The sequence below is a fragment of the Apteryx mantelli genome, chromosome 1, assembly GCF_036417845.1.
Source record: "Apteryx mantelli isolate bAptMan1 chromosome 1, bAptMan1.hap1, whole genome shotgun sequence".
Lineage (NCBI taxonomy): Eukaryota > Metazoa > Chordata > Aves > Apterygiformes > Apterygidae > Apteryx > Apteryx mantelli.
This window is the reverse complement of record NC_089978.1, coordinates 95,883,726-95,900,527: the sequence shown is the minus strand read 5'-3', so window position 1 is coordinate 95,900,527 and position 16,802 is coordinate 95,883,726. Positions and strand designations below refer to the sequence as shown.

At 43.1% G+C, this 16,802-nt stretch overlaps 1 protein-coding gene across 1 annotated transcript in view; it reads right to left on the bottom strand.

Moving 5' to 3' along the window:
- TSPAN7 (tetraspanin 7) overlaps positions 1–16,802 on the bottom strand; it is a 118,617-nt gene that overhangs the window by 101,585 nt on the left and 230 nt on the right. The window lies entirely within an intron of this gene.

The window sequence follows — 16,802 nt, the reverse complement described above, 5'->3', positions numbered from 1 at the left end:
CAGCGTTGGGCCATCTGTTACTACTTAGCATGAAGCCCCTACTAGATACTAGATTAGTACTTCTTACTTATGTGAGGAGGAGGAAATAAACTGCCAGGACAAATGTCATTAAGAGGCTTGGTCTAAACTACAGGAACAGCAACTAGTAATTCACCCACTGGAAAAGTAAAATTTAAACCACACCAAATAAGGTGATAAAGATACCAAAGCATGAACTAAGCCACAGGCCAGTCTGCGTTTCTACATACATGATACTGCTCATGGAAGAGGAGCGGGAAACAGAAAGCATGCTGCAGCTTACCTAAAAGTCTCTTCTTCAGGCAGCAAGATCCAGGATGACAGAGAAATTAATGACCTTTTGCAAACTGAGCAGAGTCCCTGCTGAACACTTTCCTCTCTTGTTCATCAGACCATACAAGAAGGTAAGAACAAAACAGTGACTGCTCTAAACTATTCCGCTCTTCTCTCAGTCTAACCAACTTAGCAATAGACTAATAATAAACTACAATAGCCTTTAGGATAAAGCTACCTTGGTAGTGGAAGGGGCCATTAGGAAAAAAAAAAAAGAAAAAGAAAGAAAAAAGGCTGCCATTCATCCAAATCTTCTCAGCTTCAAAATGAATACTAGGATGAACTGATCATCACTTTCATGAGCTATTCCTCCCCACCACCACCCCCTGGCCAAACAACAAAATACAACTAGATTTTGACACTGTCTCCCATAACATCCTCATAGACAAGCTCAGGAAGTGTGGGCTAGACGAGTGGACAGTGAGGTGGATTGAGAACTGGCTGAATGGCAGAGCTCAGAGAGTTGTGATCGGTGGCGCAGAGTCTAGCTGGAGGCCTGTAGCTAGCGGTGTCCCCCAGGGGTCAGTGCTGGGTCCAGTCTTGTTCAACTTCTTCATCAATGACTGGGATGAAGGGACAGAGTGCACCCTCAGCAAGTTTGCTGACGATACAAAACTGGGAGGAGTGGCCGATACCCCAGAGGGCTGTGCTGCCATTCAGAGAGACTTGGACAGGCTGGAGAGCTGGGCAGAGAGAAACCTCATGAAGTTCAACAAAGGCAAGTGCAGGGTCCTGCACCTAGGGAGGAATAACCCCAGGCACCAGTACAGGCTGGGGGTTGACCTGCTGGAAAGCAGCTCTGCGGAGAAGGACCTGGGAGTGCTGGTGGACGCCAAGTTAAGCATGAGGCAGCAATGTGCCCTTGTGGCCAAGAAGGCCAATGGTATCCTGGGGTGCATCAGGAAGAGTGTTGCCAGCAGGTGGAGGGAGGTGATCCTCCCCCTCTACTCAGCCCTGGTGAGGCCACATCTGGAGTACTGCGTCCAGTTCTGGGCTCCCCAGTACAAGAGGGATGTGGCACTACTGGAGCAAGTCCAGCGAAGGGCTACAAAGATGATTAGGGGACTGGAGCATCTCTCTTATGAGGAAAGGCTGAGAGAGCTGGGCCTCTTTAGCTTGGAGAGAGAAGGCTGAGAGGAGATCTTATCAATGTGTACAAGTATCTGAAGGGAGGGTGTTGAGAGGATGGGACCAGACTCTTTTCAGTGGTGCCCAGTGACAGGACGCGAGGCAACGGGCACAAACTGAAACACAGGAAGTTCCATCTGAACATGAGGAAATACTTTTTCACTGTGAGGGTGACAGAGCACTGGAACAGGTTGCCCAGAGAGGTGGTGGAGTCTCCTTCTCTGGAGATATTCAAAAGCTGCCTGGACGCGATCCTGTGCAATGTGCTCTAGGTGACCCTGCTTGAGCAGGGGGGTTGGACTAGATGATCTCCAGAGGTCCCTTCCAACCTCAGCCATTCTGTGATTCTGTGATTAACTCTGACGTAAAGCTAATGACACCTAGCATTAATTTCTTCCAGAAAGGCTTCACTGCCGGTGTGAGTAAAAAAAAAGATCAAGCTCTCAGCACGAACAAACTCCCTTCTTTTTGAAGAAATTCCAGAACTCGGTTCTTCCTCCAACCAATAACTTATCTGAAACCCTTATCCCTACAACCTATTCTAATCTTAAATGGCAGTTCTGGAACCTCATTCTGCCCTCTCCAGCACAACTCAGCCTGAGCCCCAGTGGGTGCTAACACACTTCTCATGCTTTACAGCAGACTCCTGAGAGCTGCCATGCCAGGACAGCTTGTACTTTGTGGTTGTCTGCGTTCAAATTTATCATAGAAAACTACCAAGAAGTCTTCATAACTGTCACAGCATCCACTTCAAAAGTAAATTAGAGATAAATTCTTCTTTGGCTAAGAAGAAAACCCAATCCTTAGGAGCACCTGACAATCACATACATAAAATCTGTGACAGAATCCACAAATCACCAAATGCTGTATATTGGTCATAACCAGAGCTCCATGTTAGCAAACGTTCTCCATATCATAATGTCCAAAGGAAGGTAGAAGTAAGCAACCTCGCTTGTTCTGGAGGTCAGCATTTAAATTTGACCCTGGTTGCCACACTTGGGACAGACTGCTCTGAAGATAACAGATCACTGGTACTTAGCACAAAGAGGATGAGGACATTTTTAAAGTAGGCACACCAAGCTTCCTTTCTTCAAGGTGAGCCTGTCAACAAACATTTCTTGCTCTGTAGACAAATGGTCTTTCAAAAGAGAGGTGGATATCCATCTACAGAAACGTGCACTCGTTTCCTTGAAAGAAACCATCCCTATGCTCTGTATGAGGGGAAACTAATTTTCTCCCACAGCAGAGCTTGCCCAATCTGTGAAGTTAGGAAAGTTGACTGGCAGGTTTCCAGCTATGGAAGCTCTCTCAGCTGGGGCACTTCAGGGCAGAACATCCCCTGTCACCACAGACTGACAGCTCTGCTCCCCCCTTCCAAGATATGAAGCAGTGTGGAGTGCTTTTTGCAGTGGATCTGTGTATACAACTTCCACATAAAGAAGAATCACAGTGTACCAATTCACAGTTCAGATACAGGCAAATGCTCCACCCAGTAATTCCTCTCCACAAACAGTATTCACTAGATTTCTCAAAAACACTCCCCTACTCTACAAAGTATCCTAACAGCAGGTAAAATGCAAACTTTATTTCAATTTGCTCTTGGAATTGAAATAAACACAGCAAAGTGAGTGCTATAATTTAACAATGATTACAGTCAGGGACTTGAAAAAACCAGATTCAAAACTGTTCCCATTTTGACCACTGAACTGTCTCCTTCTATAAAATGGGCATAACAACTATTATTTTTTGAGGACCAAACTGGTAAATAAATCTGAAGATTTAGTTTTCCCTTAAGTAATTACACAATGCTTCTTAAGAGCAACAGTATTTAAAGAACAGAGGAAACATTATACAAACAGGCTCCGTTTCTTTTCTGAGTTTAAACCAAAGAACATGCACTCTGCCATGCCCTCCAATTCTGTTAATACTCAGCATTTATTCATCTATCAGCTGACTCATGTATGACCTCACAGTACAGTATCTCAGCAACATATCTACAGAGTATTTGGTCTCATGTTCTTTAGTTAGGCTTAAGAAAAAAAAAAAAAACAGAAGCAACAGTATTTTAAAAGCAATTCTATATCTTTTGGGATGGGCCACTATGCTGGAAGAGGACGTGCCTTCTTGTTGAATGACACTGTTGCAAAATCAAAGGGCAACTAAAACGAGCAAGTCTAGAGACAGGAGGCAGAACTTAACAAGTCTTCTGCCTTCACAGAGACAGGTGGAAAAAGGTCTATCCTGTTGAGATATCCAGCACACAAATGAGAGAGAAACCCTCCCATTCCCAACTCTAATCCTGCCATAAACTCTTGAGTCAACCTGTAGCAAGTCACAGGTCTCTGATGCAATTTACTAAGGAAGGTAGTATTTGGTGCATGAACCTTTGCATCACAAGCCCCAGCAAACTGGGGAATGAAACCCAATAATGTTAAGAATAAATAAGCATACATTTCCATTTGCTATTTCTACCATATTAAACTAACCATAACGCCCATGCTTCTTTATCTTAAATGAGAGATTTTTGTCTCTCCCTACAATATGCTTATGATTTCCAAATAATTCTCACCCAGACAGGAGAACAGGACAGAAATTTCTACATCCCTTAGAAACCATTTAGATAACACAAAATAGTCCAAGTTTGAGTAAGACCAGGTACCAATAGGCACTGCAGGTTTAAGACAACATTTACCAGTCTTACTTTAAGCAACGAGGAAAAAAAGGAGAAGAACAGGAGCAGGCTATGATAATTCTGTGCTACACAAGCCAGAAGAGCCTTGTTTTCACCAAACCTGAATATTACAAAAAACAAATTTAAAAACTCCACCTGATTAAGCATGAATGAGTTTTAAAAACATCATCTGTTCTTGCACTCAATTGCATAAGACAGCCTGGTCATATATGGTTTCTACTGATTGTAATAAGAGCAAGATGACTCTGCAAGATACTTTATACATTTCAGAAGAACAAAGCTCAGTCCTACCCACATGCAATCAACCACCTCAGCCGATTTCATCCTTCTTATAATGTCATTTCTCGTCATGTTCTTTTGCTTACCAATACTGTACTCATATATAATATAGAAAAAACATGCTTTCAGAAGGCAAATGTTACTGCCACACAGACTCAGGCTTGGGTGTACAATTGATCTGACAGGCGATGCTTCTAGAAGAAAAATTATTTAACTAATTTTCATTGATGAGATAACTCTTATTTTTATATCATTAATAGCTTGAAAATGTGCCTAAGAGTAAAGATTTAGTATGAAATTTAAAAAAAAAAATCTTCTCAATGTCCTTTAGATTCAGAGGTCTGCCATCTTATGTATTTTATATATGCAGCGGGGGTGGAAAAAACAGGAAGCCATTTTAGTCCGACACCTGGCACAAAACTGCAATGCTGAGCACTTCATGAAATTAAAAGAATAAATCATCTAAGTGGTTGTGGCTCAGCTATATTTTTGATCATTTGGGGACTGTACCGCTCTAGGAAACAGCCCAGCTCCTTACTTTAATACTGGATATTCTTCAGGGTACAGGGATTAATCCTTTTTGGTCTCCTGGCAATCTGAGGTCAGCAAGTAAGGGGGAAGGGAATACTTTAAATCTGACACTTCTGTTAAAAAATAGCTATGGCACAGCATGATCAGGTTTCAGTAAGACAGGGACCAGGTTTGCTTTAAGTGAAAAAGAATATGCTTTAATATTACAGGTACATAGTACAAGCTCACGGAAATTACAGAATCACAGAATGGCTGAGGTTGGAAGGGACCTCTGGAGATCATCTAGTCCAACCCCCCTGCTCAAGCAGGGTCACCTAGAGCACATTGCACAGGATCGCGTCCAGGCAGCTTTTGAATATCTCCAGAGAAGGAGACTCCACCACCTCTCTGGGCAACCTGTTCCAGTGCTCTGTCACCCTCACAGTGAAAAAGTATTTCCTCATGTTCAGATGGAACTTCCTGTGTTTCAGTTTGTGCCCGTTGCCTCGCGTCCTGTCACTGGGCACCACTGAAAAGAGTCTGGTCCCATCCTCTCAACACCCTCCCTTCAGATACTTGTACACATTGATAAGATCTCCTCTCAGCCTTCTCTCTCCAAGCTAAAGAGGCCCAGCTCTCTCAGCCTTTCCTCATAAGAGAGATGCTCCAGTCCCCTAATCATCTTTGTAGCCCTTCGCTGGACTTGCTCCAGTAGTGCCACATCCCTCTTGTACTGGGGAGCCCAGAACTGGACGCAGTACTCCAGATGTGGCCTCACCAGGGCTGAGTAGAGGGGGAGGATCACCTCCCTCCACCTGCTGGCAACACTCTTCCTGATGCACCCCAGGATACCATTGGCCTTCTTGGCCACAAGGGCACATTGCTGCCTCATGCTTAACTTGGCGTCCACCAGCACTCCCAGGTCCTTCTCCGCAGAGCTGCTTTCCAGCAGGTCAACCCCCAGCCTGTACTGGTGCCTGGGGTTATTCCTCCCTAGGTGCAGGACCCTGCACTTGCCTTTGTTGAACTTCATGAGGTTTCTCTCTGCCCACCTCTCCAGCCTGTCCAAGTCTCTCTGAATGGCAGCACAGCCCTCTGGGGTATCGGCCACTCCTCCCAGTTTTGTATCATCAGCAAAAAAATTAAGGCAACTTTTTTATATTGTTTTGGACAATTTCACTAGTTGAAAATTCACTCTCCCTCAGATATATCTATTTTAAGTACGATGACTATCTTTCACATAAGAAAGCAACTGGCTGTTGCTTACAAAACACAACAATTGTGGAAGTGGGAGGTTTTATTTTTGTTGCTGGTTTCAGCCTAAAAATAAATAAATAAATAAATAAAAGCAATTGCTGGATGAAATATTCAGTTTATTACCACACTCCATTTATCCAGCATGTTTCCTGCAGCATGTAATTTTACAGGACGGCAAGCACAGTGTGACAACCCACTCTGTGCCTGCTCCCGCCAGGGCAGGGCTCTCGCGGAGGACCGGGCAGGCTGCTCACCGACCCGCAGCTGGGACCAGGACTGCCTCTCACGCCTGCCCCAGCAAGCGTGCTGGCACGCACCGCTGATGGTGCGTCTGCTCAGCACTGGGCAGCAGGACAGAGGGCACTGAGCTGCAGTTCAGACCATACTGGAAGGATGCTCAGCAAAAGCATCGTTTCGCAGAAGGGAGCTCAAAGGGGAGAGATGTTTAAAAAAAAAAAAGGGGGGTTTCAATAAGAAAGTATTTACCTACAAATCCATAGGCAAAGGAGACAGTTATGTTATCCTGTTAGCAAGAGTCTTGCACAAACACTCTGAAAGCTGTGCAAAGATCCTGCATATATACCCAGCAAATACAGCAAGGCCTTGCTGCCTCCTAGAAAGATTGTACGCTGACCTGATCATACCAATCATGATAAAAATAAACCAGCAATCCTGCCCCCATGAAATACATTTTCCTCTTTTTGAGAGGTGTGACCTTCCGTTCGTAAATCCTGATCCAATCACTTTGCGTCATTCCTTGTTTTATGAGAACAGGCAGCAAGGAATAAACTTGGGCTTGGCTTGTATGTTCCAGGAAATAATACTGAAATGCTCTTGATAGCCAGTTCCCCAACGCTGTGAGATTCTGCCTCTTTCTTTACTAGTTTTTAAATTGCACTTGCATGCTAATAAAAATTATAATCTGCAGGTAACACATAAACAGTCTGTAAGAAGATCTGGGACAAGAGAGACCAATTTAAGCCTCTAGGTCATTTCACTTGCATAATTTAACTCAGCAGTTTTTCCTAAAATATACTAGGAGAAAGTCAGTCCCAGATAATATGTAAGGTGATACTAATATTAACTAGCTACTGCAAACCGTGTCTGCTTCACCCAACTTAAAAACACAGCTATATAAAAAAGCAGCTCTGACGAAATGTAAAAATAGCATCAACGATCCATAAAAGGAGCAGAAGTTAAAAAAATTTTTGAAATGCTTATAAAATAATATTAGTTGTTGGGTTCCTATAGGACTTACATTTTGCAGGCAGGTTTAATCATGCTGTGTCTGCAGTCAGTGCACAGAGCCGAACAGGAAACACCATACCCAGCTCAATGCAGCTGAAACAGTAAAACTGATCACTCACTGAGATGCAGAAATTAAAACGAACTTCAAGATACTAAGGGTGATTTATTTGTATTTCAGTTTCCTGTTTGTTTTCAAAGGGGGAAAAGAGTGACATACGCTTAATTACGTTATCATTCCAGCCTAATTAGAGCCATTTAAATGTTAAGTGCTATTGAAGTGAACAGCATATAGGAGGACTGAGTTCCGACCTTCTGTTATTACTTGTCTGGAAAAAAAAAGAATAATTTTATATTATTCTTGCAAGAATAAAAGTCACAATCTTCCTGACAGACTTGTGATGTTTTGTTGGTCTTTCAGCAGTAGCAAGTTGTACTGAAAATGCTTTGCCTGGAAGACTATCATGGAATACAACATAAAGCATGAGATTCCCAGTAAAAATATGAACTGCAAGATCTATCACTTTTCCCCCTCATTCACTGTATTGGAAAATTGCAATAATCCTCAATGTCAAACAGCTTTTGAAATTCCTCTGCATGTGATTCTATAAAAGGAGGGTCATATTTAGACTTCTAAATAACCCTCTAAATATGACCCTTAGAAAGAGATCAAAGCAGGCCATTTGAACAGCTCCAGGCAAGCTGCACATTATCATGCACCTTCATGTTGTCTTCTAACAAGCACAAAAATGCCCATGAGGCGAACACCACTGCAGGCCGCAGGTTCTCCACCTCTGCTACAGACTTTCACCCCGCAACACACACATCCCAGTTATGACTTAGAAGCCAGCGCACTTCACGTATCAAATGGCAAGCCTTGATTCTGCCCAGTCGGACTGGTTGAGCACACTCCATGATGTCATAAACTGGCCTAAGTTTAAAGTCCAGCTACAAAAATGATGTGGACATCAAGGAGAAAATTCTTGTTTCCTTGAAAACTTCATTTTTTAAGACTTCCCAAACTACACAGAGGTTCCATCTCTCAGAGGTCTACCTCTGTCATAAATTTCAGGTTTTGATATAGCTCTGTTTCCAACAGGACATCTAAAAACTTCTTCAGCTCACCATTATTTTTAGAAACATACAAAGATGAGTGTTTTTTCATTTTCTTTTGCCAAAAATGCTACAAGGAATTTTATAAAAACTTCAAAAGCTGTTGCCAGACAGCGAGCAACCCATTGGAAACTCTGTCCAAAAGATGAACATTTTTAAAACTTACCAAAGGGATTAAATCAGCAAGGTTTAGCTGAAACTTTAGTTGCAGGGAGTGTGTTCAGATCCTTGCAATAAGATTGATTTCTAGTGTGCTAGGGGACAGTTGTAAACAGACTTTGCTGGAGGAGTTCAAGGCAATTTTCTGTTCCCATGTAATACTTTTTCTAATGCACTACCTACAAATCTAGCCAGGAACAAGTTCTTGAAGAACCTGTTAGCTTCACTCCTGTGGCATCCGCAGGTCTGAGCTGCCCATTTATATTCAGAGGTATTAAAGCACTGAGTAGCTGTACGGGTCATACAGCAGGGGCTTCCTTCACTTCCCAGTTTTAGGGAAAGGGTAAGTGCTCTTCTCCCTATGTTGTTTACAGGATTTCACCCTCTCCTGCCCTCTCATCCTTTTCTGTTGCACCATATACACACACCATCCTTTCCTTCAGATCTGCTCCCAAGATTCACAGACATTTGCTGACTAAGTCCAACACCTCACTATTCAAGCCCTCACACTCTCCTAGCAAATAAACTCTTGAAAAAAAATGCTTGGATTAATAATAATAACAATAATAATAAAATAATATTCAACCTGATCCATCCCGGCGGGGGGGAGGGGTGACCCACAATCACAAGACCCACTTTTAGCCTTCCGGCCAGCCCCAGCTGTTCCACAGGGTCCTCCCTGCTTGCGGTGCACCCAGCTTGGCCCCAGGCAGTGAGAAGCCTCATCAAGGCAGCAGATCCCACATAGCACTTCCCTGCCCGCTAAACAGGAACCAAGCTCAAGGACAGGTGATGCTTGAACTCCCCATGGCAGTTCAGGGAGCTGCAGGAAGGGTTGTTCACGCTAAGGATTTCAGCACTGCCTCCAGAACAAGATATTTGAGGGAGAGGAAAAAAAAAAAGCACATTTGGAAAACACCTTGCAAAACACTACGTAGAGTTTACAGCAAAATTAAACAGTAGCACTTGTATTTTATTACAGCTCCTAAAAACCTTGTGGCCTGCTCCCAGAGCTCAAAGAACAAATTCAGCTATGAAAAAATGGTAATCCAGTTAGACATGAGCATGCCACGCTTCTTACTTTGCTTCAGGGTCCCTTTAGTAGCAGAGAAATTTAAATGCTTCCCTCTCATAACCACAAAACAGTTAAAGGCACTCCCTGCAGAAAGTACAAGCCATCTGCCCATCACAGTGAAAGAAAGCTAAAATAAAAGAGAGGCCTGCTCTATAGATACAGAAGATCTGTTCTCTGAGAGGTGATTAAGTACTAACTAATAGTGATGAGCCTAAAGAAATGGCAGTATTAAAACAGCTTTACAGTAATTATCATCCCCTTCTTCCCCAGATGACTTAGTCTTCCCTGTATATTTCCTTCTCAAGATTCAACCATCTATTTTTGCTATACACTGAGGTCAACAGTATTTTCACCCTCCGATTCAGTGGATGCAGAAGAGACTCATTACTATAAGAGAGCCAGCATCTCTATAAGAAACCTCATTTGAGTCAAAAAGCATGAGCAAGATTGAAGGAAAAGTTTCTACAGGCTCACATGCACAAATAACCTTTCTGGATATTCATCTGTTAACTTATCTGCACATAAATTTGTAGGACATTTAAAACAACAGAAGAAAAGATGATAAAATTCCAGAGATGGAGATGACTAACAGTACCAGGTAATCTAATTTACATCCCTGACAGCACAGGGAATTGATAAATAGTCACATAATCAGAGATCAAATCAGGCTCGTGGATCCATTTTAAATTTCATGCCAGTTTACCTATGGTAATTCTCTCCATTTCCTTGACAAGCAAGGTCTATGATATCATACTAGCATTCAAGAAAAAGGACTATGTTGTTTTCTTGACTAAAAAGAGCTGGCAACAAGACCTCCTGAGCACTCTTCTCTAGAATTTTTATTTGTACTATTTACACTATACAACAGCTCTTCATATTGTCTAGAGCTGGAGTGAACACTAAACAGCAAGCGTGTTTACCCCACAAACAACAGTGTTCCACGACACCCCTTTCTCATCACCTGCCAAGGAGCAAGGACTTCTGCCACAACTTGTTCACAAATATGTCCTAAGCCTTCCCAAACACAAACACTTCACATCACTCACTTATCCCTCTTCAACGAGTCGGTTTGGACTGGTATGTAGAAAAGTCCCCAAACTATCCCCAAACTAGAGAACTGTCGAGGTACCTTCTCTGAGATGAAGGCGTAGCAGGTATCTCGTGAAGACGTAATCACAGGTACACAAACAGCAAGACAAAATGGAGCATTTAACCAACCGCAAAGTCAATTACTCCCTTGAATGAGCTGTTCCTATGATACCAATTTGTGTCATACACACAAAATTTTTAGGACATGAAGGGGCATCAGCAATGCAAAACCTACACAGATTTGCCAGTGTGTCTGCTCCAAAATATGCAGGTTGACTAAATTTATAAAACCAATTCTCTGCCAAGAAAGGGAGCAATGTTAGATCCACACAGTGTCGGCAAGCAACACCACAGTTTTCATCCCCAACCTTCCCATCCATGTTTCGTTCCATTGGGGGAGGCAGAGAACTTCTTTAGTATTTAATTCTGAGGATATCTGTATGAAACCACTGTAACACTTATTACAGAGCATAAGTCTAAATCACAACATTATCTCTTCTGTTTACTCTCACTTATCAGAGTTGTTATGTTGGCATGGCTCTCCTTGCCTAGGAGTGTAATTAAGGATTTGCTAAACCACAGCATTAATAAAAACAAAAAAATGAAAAACCCACCAAAAAACCCCACAAACTAAGCCAAGTTGGGTAAGTACCCCAACAATGAATTTAGAAAGCTGACTCTGGAGCTATGTTTTTAAACACCACCTAGCATTTTGTTTTTTTTAATCCTACTCTTTATTCAGTCAACAGAATTCACCCTGGGCTGCGCTCACAAGAAGACATCATTATCTTTAATCTTTCAGGTAGGTCATTAAGAGAACAGAATTGGAAATAACTGACTTAAGGAGGCAACTGTATGAGGTTTGTCCCTTAACAGTGGTGCACTTTAAATCCATCCTGACTGTGAATTTCAAAATCAAAAATATTGTGTTTTTGAAAGTGCAGTTTTGCTGGATTTCAGGTAACTAAGTACCTACAACAGCATTTCTTTCCAAAAGTATAGCAATCATGATTTTGCAGTCAACAGAACCACCAAAACATACAAGAATCTAAGCCACATGAGAAAGCACAAATTTTTCCTGAAATATTTCCTTTAAAACTCTCTGCTAACAGTCATTAAAAAAAATGGGGAGGGGGGAACATGAGCATAGTAACAGATATTAGAAAGAGCAGACACATGCAGATAGCAATGCAGAAGCACAGGAAAGAAGTTCTGAGGAGAAAACAGTAATTTCAGTAACCCAACCAGACATTCATAGTGAAGATGATTAATGCTACTAGTAACTCAAAGGAACACACAAAGTTAATTCCATATTATAATGCACAGCTTGAACTGCTGTATCTGAAGATGGGTCGGCAATTCAGCCATAAATTTGTGTTACAGAGCAAGCTATTATGCTTGTCCTTTGCCTCAGATGTTTCCCAGAAAATATCTTTGTGAGCTCCTGAAATTGTAACCGAATGCTGTATAGCTCATCCGTATAGCTATAACATTTGGACTCTAAATCCCAGTACCAGGAATGTTCCAGAAGCATTGGAGGGGCAAAAGGGCTCCAAACTGTCTGCCCTAAAAACTGCTCTTCTAGCCATTCCCGCAGGTGCAGGAGGCCCCTTGATCACCGAATGTGAAGCAGGGAAGATCGGTGCCAGCAGTCCCAACACCGGTGGGAACAAACGCCGGCCCCCCCCGCCCGCCGCTAGCCTCGTTTGCTGGGAGCCCGGGGAAGGTGGAGATGCCGGGTTTGTTTTTCCGAAGCAGAAGCCCACCTTCCCCTTACGCCAGGGAGGCGTGCTCCTCCGTGCAGTCCTGGGCAGATCTCAGCACGCAGCACCGTCTCCTAACCATCTCACCCCTCAATTCAGATCACGCAGCATTCCCACAGTGATCAGAGAAAATGGCCAAAAGGAAGATTAACAACACAAAAACATGTATTTTCAGCTGTCTTTTCACATGGGCATCTCTGCGTGTACTATTCAGGCAGCCTGCATGTGGGGACTGACCATCCGCAGGAGGCCCACAGCCCCAGCTCTGCCCTGCAGCCAAATGGCACTTACCTGTCCTGCCACGCACGCACCACCAGTCAGTGCACGGTCCTCCTGCGACCTGCTAACATGCAAGGGGACCCATGAGGGTTGCCAGATCCATTTCCCCAGCAAGAAAAACTTGGAAAACTAAACTATTATTATTGCAAAAAGGTATCTTAGTCTCAATTTTATCTAGTGTGAAGTGTCTCACAGGACAAAAAAAAAAAAAGAAAGAAAAGCAGAAAATAATCATTTTGCTAGGGTGTCTTTTTGAGACAACAGTAAGCTTTGCGTATAAGACAGAATCCATTTTATGCAGCACTGTAACTTGAACAACCAATGCACACACTCTCAAAATCCCCTCCCAAAACAGACCGAGCCAGGCTGTTAATTTGATATTGAAATAATAAAAGTTCATTGCAAAAGCTCTGGTATATAAGAATACATATATTTTAAGACAGAAGACAACTTAAGAACTAGATAAATAAAAGGTACTAATAGGTGCTTAAAGGTTTCATTCCTTTATAGAAAATGAATTTTGAAAAGAATGTGAATTTTGGATTAGAATCCAATAAAAGATAGGTTATATCTCAGATTTCTATGCAAGTAATTTATGAGACACAAAAGGAAACAAATAAAAATAGTTAACAGTGAAGCAGTGCTTTTACTGCCTTTTTTAATCTACTACTTCCAAACCAGATGCATTCAGTACAGAATTCTGATTAGGAAAGAAATGGCTGTTGAATTTTTATTACTACATCCCTTAAGGACTAAAAGAGGTAACCCTAGGCATTTAATGTGTACTATGAATAACAATACATATGAGCACATAAAAAGCTTGTTATCTCTGTTTATGAAATTTTTCTACCATGTTCACACATTTACGGAAAGAAGTTGGGAGGTACAGTGAAGGGACTGGGGGGAGCAAAAGCTATCAGAATAACAAATACTGTTAAATAAAACCAATTTGGAAAGGAACAAGCTACACAGTACAAAATCTGAGTAAACCATCTCTCTTCATTATCACTCTGCAGCTCCCATTTAGTTAGTAGAGCCTCATTTAGTGTTTATACAGAAAGCCTTCATCTACACACCTCTCACCCATTGATACCAAAAGCAGTTCAGATTTAACTCTGACAAATTATCACTCATGATGGAAATGTTCTGCATAAATAGATTTTCTGCTTTTATAAACCATGTAAACACAGACAGCTCCTTCTGAATTTTTCAAAACGGCTCACCAGATGCAACCCAGCATTTTCTCTCCTTGTCCCCTCATATCACAATCCATAACCTCCTGGCCAGATATCCAAAGGACTTCCACCACCTACTTCTCAGCCACAGGACTATTTTCATCTGTGTGTTATATTGCCACCTCCATATCCACAGCTATAAAAAAACAGACAACTCTTCAAAACCCTTATGAACTGCTGCTGAGCAATGCAGGACTTTCTCCTTCACAAACTAGCTTGCAACCTCTCAAACAATGCAGGCAAACCAATCTGCAAACCAACAGTTTGTGGCACTAGCACATTTTGTTTCTGATATTTAGATAAATCCAAGAAATTAAAATTTTAAAATAGTTCCTTTTCTTTAATCCTTCTCATATTTTCAGCTCTGAGAATTCACAGGGACCAATGTTGTGTCATGCTGACTCTGCATTTGGAGCCAGGAGCATGAGAGGGTACAAAGAGCACACCAGAAAATAATGGAGGGAGACTGGGACAACTCTACACATCCCTCAGCTCTCAAACTTGCAGAAAGAAGGAGAGGATGTGGCCAGAGAACACTAAACTTCTGCTATACTCCTGGCAGTAAGTCTAGCCTACTCTAATGTATACTCAGTGAGGTGATTTATACCTCAGAAAGGGCCAAAAAAATGTAACTTACAGTTTTTTTCTTTTTTTCTCCTCCTGTGCTAAAAGGACGAACAAATGACTTATGGTCCAGGTCTACTCTGGACCTTTACCAGATCCTCTGTTGACTTTTTCCTTTGGGATCTGCCTAGGTTTCTCTAGGTTGGTGCCACATGACCTTGGGAAAACACAACACAAATCATGATGGAAAGCGAATCAATCCTCTTTTGCTCATGGTTGCGGTAGTCTGTCCCCAACTGTTTCGTTTCCTTTTCCAGGCACAAGGAAGAGGACAAACAGGCAAACGCAGTCTGACAGCTGTCGTGCGTTAAGTGTCTGAAAGAGCTATGCTAGTGGACCATGCTCTCCTGGAAGACCGGGACAACCAGGAGCCTGTTTAGACTAAGAGAATCTGCACTGGAGGACCCCACCAGCACAGGCACATTGTTATAGCCCAAACCAGAGCTCGGCTGTGTCATTTATCCTAAGTCACAGCTGTCAACCTGGCCTGGCATCAGTACAACCTGGAGTGCAAATTCCCTTAGCCAGCTGCTTGGCTCAACATACAATTCTCTTTTCTAATGAGATTAGCATCCATGAAATGCACTAGCTTGACAGGCATGCGGATTTTGGCCCTCCGTTTTTTCATGATACAACAGAGATATAGTGGTCACTGTTAAAAAGACATCATTTGAAAAGACACCACGAATTCACCAGAGTACCTGCAGTTGCTCGTTAACCATGGAAAGAAGAGGGGATTCACCTAGAGCCCACCGAGAGCTGAGCGCTGGAAAGGATGAGTCTGTGAACCATGGTAAATGTACAAACTTAGCTACCTACCCTCCTACATGAGACTAGCATGAGGCATCCACTTGCCAACAAAAAAGATGATTCAGGCTCCCTGTCCATTTTAGTCATCAGACCCATTAGCTCCGGCTACCATCAAAATTGCCAAAAAGAAGAGAGTATGTTTAAGAGCATAGGGTGGCAAGAAAGACAACAACATAGTGGTACTGCCATAGCATGGATTAGCAGGATGACTTTTGGTTGTGCTTATTTTTTTAAAAGGCATATGAAGTTAAAGTTGGAAAGAGAAAAGTCACAGGTTCGCCATGAAGATGTAAAGCATTATTGCTATGAATAGGCAATTCTTAGTTTAGAATACATTTTTAAGCAGAATGATGAAGACCTGAGTTACTCCATTTCACAGGCACTTTTCACGGTATAAAGCTATTAAAATGATAATACACCATAACCTTGTCTTGGTAGGAAGTGACAAATTCGCTTCACCGTACTGTATCAGTGATGGGCAGATTACGGTCTTTAATGGCACACGGTGGGGCCATTATCATACCTTGTCACCATGTACCATTAAAAAGCTCTTTAATCTGCCGATCGCTGCCACAACATGCTGCTTGCGCCCGCGATCTGCTGAGTAACAGGCCCGGGCGCCGCGAAAAAAAATCTCCGATCTCCGGGGCCGCCTGAAAAACCAGGGCCCCCCGTCAGTCAGTCAGTCAGTCAGTCAATCAGTGTAACTCAATTAATGCATCTAGGTCATAAAAACGGTTTACAGGAGCCGGGGTTGGGTTACACAACGCGCGGCAGACGCCGGGACAGGGGCGAACCAGCAACCGCGCCAACGGCTCCAGCCGCCGATGCCACCGGCCCCAGCTTGGCGGGGGGGGGGGGGATTTAACGTTAATAAATGTGATAAACGACGACTTCGAGCGGCCAGAGCGCCGCAGCGCTGCGCGGGGCACCGGGCGCTGCCAGAAAGGCGGAGGGGCGGCCGGCAAGGGGGCGGCCATGGCGGGGAGCCGCGGCCACCCCGGCAACTTTCCCCCGCATCGGCTCGCAAGAAGAGGCCAAAAAAAAAAAAAAGGAAAAAAAATATTTTTTTAATACAGCTACGCGCACTGATATTCCGCCGCCAGTACAAACGTGACCCCGCGGGGGCGAGTCAATGACAAAGCGGCGCGGAGCCCGGGCCCCGCGCCCCGGGCGGGTGCGCAGCCGGGTCC